The sequence below is a fragment of the Bison bison genome, unplaced genomic scaffold, assembly GCF_000754665.1.
Source record: "Bison bison bison isolate TAMUID 2011002044 unplaced genomic scaffold, Bison_UMD1.0 scf7180017864167, whole genome shotgun sequence".
In the NCBI taxonomy this organism is placed as follows: domain Eukaryota; kingdom Metazoa; phylum Chordata; class Mammalia; order Artiodactyla; family Bovidae; genus Bison; species Bison bison.
In genome coordinates, this window is record NW_011494739.1 from 1,341,095 (window position 1) to 1,349,214 (window position 8,120).

The following is an 8,120-nucleotide window of genomic DNA, read 5'->3' on the forward strand; positions in this document are numbered from 1 at the left end:
GGGTGCGAGCCCGGCCTGGGCCCGGAGACAAAGGCTAAGGGCAGATGTTCGCGGCCAGATGTTCGCGGGATAGGGGGGCTACTCTGGGAAAAACCGACTTGCCTTCCCGCCGCCCTCCCCCTAAAGTGGCTCCGGGCGGGCGGTGGGCTAAGTGAAGCTGGTGTAGCCAACGGCAGGGGCAGCTGGGAAGCGGGGAGCCCACGACAGGGGCTAAGGGGCTCTCTGGTGGAAGCATTTTACCCCTAGCTTCCCCCAACCCCGACCCCGAAAGTTCCATCTTCTTTCTGCAAAGTACCAGTAAGACAGCTCAGGAATCTGGTCTGAACTTCCCTCCCCTATGTGACGTCCTTCCCCAGGCCTCCGGTATTAGGGGGCGAGGTGTCAGCACACACCCCTGTCTGCATCACCGCACCTCCACCATCATCATCATGAAGAAGGGAAGTGAAGGTCGCTCAGTCGCAGACGGATTCTTCACCAACTGAGCTATCAGGGAAGCCTAATGAAAACACCCCATGGCAGTCCATGGCATTCTCCAGGCCAGAATACTGGAGTGGGTAGTGGTTCCCTTCTTCAGGGGATCTTCCCAACCCAGGGACCGAATCCAGGTCTCCAGCATTGCAGGTGGATTCTTTACCAGCTGAGCCACAAGGGAAGCCCAAGAATACTGGAGTGGGTAGCCTATCTCTTCTCCAGCGGATCTTCCCGACCCATGGTCCAACCGGGTCTCCTGCATTGCAGGCGGATTTGTTACCAACTAAGCTATCAGGGAAGCCTTGTCATCATCCTAGCGGCAGCAATGCTGGCTGACATTTATTAAACACTTATCAGGGCTTTAAATCATTCAGTTCAGTTCAGTTCAGTTGCTCAATAATGTCCGACTCTTTTTGACCCCATGGACTGCAACACGCCAGGCTTCTCTGTCCATCACTAACTCCTGGAGCTTGCTCAAACTCATGTCCATTGAGTCGGTAATGCCATCCAACCATCTCATCGTCTGTCATTCCCTTCTCCTCCTGCCTTCAATCTTTACTAGCATCAGGGCCTTTTCAAATGAGTCAGTTCTTCTCATCACATGGCCAAAGTACTGAAGTTTCAGTTTCAGCATCAGTCCTTCCAGTGAATATTCAGGATTGATTTCCTTTAGGATGGACTGGTTGGATCTTCTTGCAGTCCAAGGGACTCAAGAGTCTTCTCCAACATCACAGTTCAAAAGCATCAATTCTTCGGTGCTCAGCTTTCTTTATAGTCCAACTCTCACATCCATTCATGACTACTGGAAAAACCATAGCCTTGACTAGACGGACCTTTGTTGGTAAAGTAATGTCTCTGCTTTTTAATATGCGCTCTAGGTTAGTCATAGCTTTTCTTCCAAGGAGCAAGTGTCTTTTAATTTCATAGCATCAGTCACCATCTGCAGTGATTTTGGAGCCCCCCAAAATAAAGTCTCTCACTGTTTTAATTGTTTCCCCATCTATTTGCCCTGAAGTAATGGGACTGGATGCCATGATCTTAGTTTTCTGAATGTTGAGTTTTAAGCCAACTTTTTCACTCTCATCTTTCATTTTCATCAAGATGCTCTTTAGTTCTTCTTTGCTTTCTGCCATAACGGTGCTGTCGTCTGTGTATCTGAGGTTGTTGATATTTGTCCCAGCAATCGTGATTCCAGCTTGTGCTTCATCCAGCCTGGCATTTTGCATGAAGTACTCTATATATAAGTTTAATAAGCAGGGTGACAATATACAGCCTTGATGTACTCCTTTCCTGATTTGGAACCAATATGTTGTTCCATGTCCAGTTCTAACTGTTGCTTCTTGACCTGCATACAGATTTCTCAGGAGCTCATTAATTCTCACAGCCACTCCGAGTAGAGATGCTCTAACCATCAACTCCAGTTGAGGGATGATGAACACAGAGGTCCTGAATGACTGGTGACTTAGTGAAGGTCAAAGAAGAATTTAGCAAGGCTAGGGTTGAAGTCTGGGTTTCTCAAAGCCTATGGGTTCCCAGGTATCATGCCTCCTTTACCCTCCTGTGTGCTAAGTGCTTTACCAACCTAATTTCTTCATTTAATCAACAATATTTGTGAAGCACCTACTGCACCTCTGGCTCTGGGCCCACACTGGGATATTAGAGTGAACAGAACAGAGGGAAGTCACTATTCCGTGGAGTTTATATTTAGGGGAGAAGGGCACACAAAGAGCAGGGTAAGTGCAGTATATATTATCTCTTCTGCTGATAAATATTATGGAGGAAATAAGTCAGAAAAGGGGGGGTTAGGAAGGGCTGGGGTTAGGATAGGTTGAAATCTCAGGGGCTGGGAAAAGTCTTCTCTGGGAAGGTGGGTAGCTCAGTAAAGAACTTGTTTTTGCACTTCCTTCAGCTACTGGGGACAAAACATTCCAGGCAGAAGTCAAAATCAGTGCAGAGGTCCTGAGGCAGAAAGGTGCCTGGTATGTTCAAGAGGCTAATGTGACTCTGGTCGAGTGAGCAAGGAGAAGGCTGCTAGAAGGTGAAAGTCATGAAGATATGGGGGCAGAGACATAGCTGGATCTCAGAGGCCACAGTGAGGAGTTTGGTGAGGCAAGATCCTGGGATGGTTTTAAGCAGAGGAGGATGGTGGTCTGACTCCTTGAGCAGAATCTCAACGACTCTGATCCAGGTGCTGTAGGGTTCCTATCCCTGTACTGCAGGGTGGCCCCTGCTCATCTCCACCCTTGTGTTTCTCTGCTTGGATGACAGCAGTTGGTTTAGATCAGAGTGTCTTAATTTGAGGCGCCTAGATGGGTTTCATTGTTGGGTAAATTTACTGTATTTTTTTGTGGGGAAAAGATCCACAGCTTTTAACACATTGCCAAAGGGGTCTGTGAGGAATATAAAGTGTTCATAGATGTCTTGCTCATAAGAGCACCCAATTGGAAACAGTTTAAATATCCATCAAAAGGAGAATAGCTAAATGCACTGTGAAATACTATGGGGCTCTGGGAAATTATGAGACAGCACTTCCACTTTCAGGAATGTATACTAAGGAAAAACTCAATGTGTGAAACAAAGTATGTCCAGGAAGAAGAGTCAACTGGAAAAAAACCCATTTGTCCATCACTAGGGGATTGAATCGGAGAAGGCAATGGCAACCCACTCCAGTACTCTTGCTGGAAAATCCCATGGGTGGAAGAGCCTGGTAGGCTGCAGTTCATGGGGTCGCTAAGAGTCGGACACGACTGAGAGACTTCACTTTCACTTTTCACTTTCATGCATTGGAGAAGGAAATGGCAACCCACTCCAGTGTTCTTGCCTGGAGAATCTCAGGGACGGGGGAGCCTGGTGGGCAGCTGCCTATGGGGTCGCACAGAGTCGGACATGACTGAAGCGACTTAGCAGCAGCAGCAGCAGCGGATTGAATAAAGACCATTCTCTCCATATAATAGAATACATACATGCAGCTGTGAAAAAAACAAGAAAGCTGCCTTTATCCTGAAATACTAAGGTTTCCTAGTACTTTGTTAAGTGGAAAAACAAAACAAGTTGTAAGGTAGTATGCAAAGACTGCCACCACTTTTGTTTAAAAAGAAAGAAAAACAAAATATTCATATTTGCATGTAACTCACTAGGAAACTGCCTCTGGGGTGAAAAGAGAGATGTTTCTACTTTTTAAATTGTGTACCATGAGGATGCATTACCTATTTAAAAATGAAATAAAATTAAAATGTAAAAGGGGGGGACTTTCCTGGCAGTCCAGTGGTTAAGACTGTGCTTCCACTGTAGGGGCATGGGTTTGATTCCTAGTCAGGGAACTAAGATCCAACATTCTGAACAGTGTGTCCAAAAAAAAAAACACAAAAAATGTAAAAGGGAAAGGTTTGGACCCAGAAAAGATTAAGGGAGAGTGCTTTGCCTCTGGGGCTTCCTCCCCGTCTGAGATTGTGTGTTATGTGGTTAGGAGATATCTGTGAACAACCTGAGAAACTCAGCTGGACCTGTGACGGGACCTGAGACTCGCTCAGAGTCACGTCCACCTGGAGGTGGGACCCAGGGCTTGGAGGTGGGAAATACCCTGTCAGTGGGCTGAGGGCTCCAAGATAGGAGCATTTATAGAATTTACTTTTTTTTTTAAAACAACTGGGAAAGTGTTGATCACTCAGTCGTGGCTGACTCTTTGTGACCCCATGGACTGTAACTGGTAGCCCACCAGGCTCCTCTGTCTGTGGAATTCTCCAGGCAAGAATATTGGAGTAGATTGGCATTCCCTTCTCCAGGGGATCTTCCCAACCCAGGGATCGAACTGGGGTCTCCTGCATTACAGGCAGACTCTTCACCATCTGAGCCATCAAGAAAGCTTTATTTAACAGCTTTATTGAGATATAATTCATATATCATACAATTCACTCATTTGAAGTATATAACTTGGGGGTTCCCTTGTGGATCAGTGGTAAAGAGAGACAAGGATTCAATCCCGGATCTGGGAAGATCCCAGATGGTGTGGAGCAACTAAGCCCGTGTGCCACAACTATTGACCCCGTGCTTTCGAGTCTGGGAGCCACAATTACTGAGCCCACGTGCCTCAACTACTGAAATCTGGGTGCCCTAGGGCCCATGCTCTGCAGCAAGAGAAGCCAGGGCAATGAGAAGCCCAAGCGAGCACCGCAACTACACAGTAGACCCCACTCTCCACACCTAAAGGAAAGCAATGAAGAATGCAGCAGCGAAGACCCATCGCAGCCTAGAATAAATAAAGTCAAATTACAGAGTGTGTAACTCCATGGGTTTTAATATATCATAGAGTTGTGCAGTGATCACCACAATTAATTTTATAACATCTTCATTATCCCCAAAGAAATCTATTGGCGAGTCACTTCCTATTCCCCCCGCTACCTCTCAGACCCTGGCAGCCACTAACCCACCTTCTGTCTCTATAGATTTACCTGTCCTGGTTATTTCCTATCAGTGGAATCATACATATGTAGTCTTTTGTGACTGGTCTCTTTTATGCAGCATAATGTTTTCAGGGTTTCCCTAGAGTATACTTTTAAATGCCCAGAGAGGGACTTTCCTGATGGTCCAGTGGTTAAGACTCCAAGCTTCCACTGCAGGGACCATGGGTTCAATCCCAGGTTCCCTCATGTTGCTCAGTGCAGCCAAAGATAAATAAATAAAATAAAATGCCCAGTTACTCCAGCAGACTGTATAGGGGTTGTCTCTGGGGTTGGGATGTGGGATCAGGTCTCTGACTCAGGTTGAAAGTGGACCTTCCTCTTTCTCTGACATGTACCTCTACATGATTTGCTTTTTCATAATAATGTATTTCATGTATTAAGGCTGGTTAAAATGATAGTTCATTGGAAGGACTGATGCTGAAGCTGAAGCTTCAGTACTTTGGCAACCTGAAGCTGAAGCTTCAATACTTTGGTTGGGATGTGAAGAGTCGACTCATTAGATGCTGGTAAAGACTAAAGGCAAAAAGAGAAGGGGTTGGCAGAGGATGAGATGGTTAGATAGCATCACTGACTTGAATGTGAGCAAACTGTAGGAGAGTGGATGATGGGAGAGCCTGGCATACTGCAGTCAGTGAGGTCGCAAAGAGTTGGACACAACTTAGGGACTGAACAACAAAAATGATATTTACGTGGTGCAAAAATAATTGCAGTTATGGACAACGAATTTTAAATCATTATAACTAGGCTCAAACACATCTTTATTAATCAAAACAGGAACCTTTACAATCAACACATTTTTGCCAACTAGAAATAAGTTTGCTTACTCCTATAGCATAAAAATCAATGCTTCAGAAATCAACGAACTCTTGGAAAGCATTTTCTGTATCCTGCTGGTTGTGGAAGTGTTTTTCCTGCAAAAAGTTGTCAAGATGATTGAAGAAGTAGTAGTCGGTTGGCCGAGGTCAGGTGAATATGGCAGATGAGGCAAAACATCGTAGCCCGATTCCTTCAACTTTTGGTTGTGCGACCTATCGTCAGGCCCTTTCTGTTGACTGATACCGGCTGCAGTTTTTGGTGATTTCACTGATTTGCTGAGCATACTTCTCAGATATAATGGTTTCACCAGGATTCAGAAAGCTGCAGTGGATCAGACCAGCAGCAGGCCACCAAACAGTGACCATGACCTTTTTTTGGCGCAAGTTTGGCTTTGGTAAGTGCTTTGGAGCTTCTTCTCACTCCAACCACTGAGCTGGTCATTGCTGGTTGTTGTATGCAGTTCACTTTTCATTGCAGGTCACAATCCCAATTGAGAAATGGTTGGTTGTTGTTGCATAGAATAAGAAAAATGACACTTCAACATGATGGTTTTTTTGATTTGCAGTCAGCTCATGAGGCACCCACTTACCAAGCCTTTTCACCTTTCCAATTTACTTTAAATGCCGAACAACTGTAGAATAGCTGACACTGAGTTCTTTGGCAACTTTTGGTATAGTTGTAAGAGGATCAGCCTCAGTGACTGCTCTCACTTGGTTGTTGTCACCTTCCGATGGCCAGCCACTGCACTCCTCATCTTCAAGCCTCTCATTTCCTTTGCAAAACTTCTTGAATCACCATTGCACTGTGCATTCCTGGGCCAGATGTGTTGTTGATGTTGCCAATTGTCTCTGCTGCTTTACGACCCATTTTGTACTCAAGTAAGAAAATTGCTCGGATTTGCTTTTTGTCTAACATCATTTCCATAGTCTAAAATAAATAAAAACAAACAGTAATAAGTTATTAGCAAAAAACCAAGTGAGAAATGTGTATTAAGATGATGTATAACATAACCACGTTTATTGAAAATGTATTCCAATATCAAGTGGAAAATTTCAATAATGCAAAAACTGCAATTTTGTTTGCACCAACCTAAATAATACATATTCATTATAGAGAAGTTGGACAGACATACAGTTCAACTTAAGCAAGATAAAGTCATCCTTAATTCTGTCCTTCTACCTGTAAATACATACAGACATTCCTTCTGAATGTTTACGAAGTGGGGATGGGATCTGGGCAGGGTACAGGAGAGGCAGTTTCTGCATTGGGGAGCAGTAACTGGGGGGTGGGAAGGAGGTGCTGTGGTCCAGGGATTTCTAGGATTCTGCTTACAGAGGCAGTGATTTTTATTTTCTGTTACTTGCTCTGAATGCCCTCCTCCTCTTTGCCCTAGCCTCTATTACCGCAAGGTGGAATTATGCATTTATTTGAGGAAATCATTTATTCATGAGCATTTTGTAGTAGATGCTCAAGAGAAAGTAAAAGATAATGAAACCAACTCCATGACCCAGAATATAAAGCTGTGCGTTTTGTTTCTCAGTTATGTCACTCAGGCAGGCCTCAGTTATTAATCACCTACTGTGTGCCAGGCTCTGGCCAAGTCCTGGGGAGACATAGATGAGTAATATTTAGGTCTCCCACTCTTCCTAGCTTCCCTAGGGACTTTCAGGTGGCCTTTGCCAGGATTACCACCTAAGTCAATAACTGTGATGATAATGATGATGGTGATGATCTAAAGTAGTGGTTAGCATTTTAGGCTCTGGGGTGAGGCAAACTCGATACATGGCTCTGTGGCTTTGGGAACTGTGGTGCTCCTGGCATGAAGCCCATCTTCCTGGGCCTCAGTGTCCTCTTCTATAAATGGTCTTAGCTGTTCTACCTGCAGGATTGCGATGCTCTGTGACAGTACTGCAATATGCTTCATCCCGCCTGGTCCCACGTAAAGTGGTAGTGATCACTGAGCGTTTATCACTGACCCCACTCCCCACTTGTCTGCATTTCACATCACACCGTTCCCAACGGAATCCTTCCAGCCACACTGTGACTTGAATACCACCACCTCCATTTTGCAGATGAGGTAACTGAGGATGCAGTTAGCTCAGGGGGTGACGAGGACGTGAGTTCTCTCACTGTCTGACTCCCAGGTCCAGGGGGCCAGTAGACTGGGGGCTGGGAGCAAGAGGCTCTTCTCCACTCTCTCCCACACTTCCCTGGGAAAATCCAACAGGTGGTGGGGCCTCTGCACTGGGGACCATTGTGCAGGGGCCTGGGAGGGTCGGAGGGCCCAGTGTGTGTCTGGGAGAAGATGGATGCCTTCATTACCATGTGAATCCTGGGAAACTGCTTCCCTGGCTGGGTGGTGGGTGGGCGTGG

The 8,120-nt window shown here is 45.6% G+C and overlaps 1 long non-coding RNA gene across 2 annotated transcripts in view; it reads right to left on the reverse strand.

The window, feature by feature from the left end:
• Window positions 1-5,631: 5,631 nt before the first annotated feature.
• LOC104989919 overlaps window positions 5,632-8,120 on the reverse strand; it is a 7,871-nt gene continuing 5,382 nt past the window's right edge. For both annotated transcript variants that reach the window (XR_825437.1, XR_825436.1), the window contains exon 3: window positions 5,632-6,674. This is a non-coding gene — a long non-coding RNA (uncharacterized LOC104989919). The remainder of the gene's footprint in view (window positions 6,675-8,120) is intronic.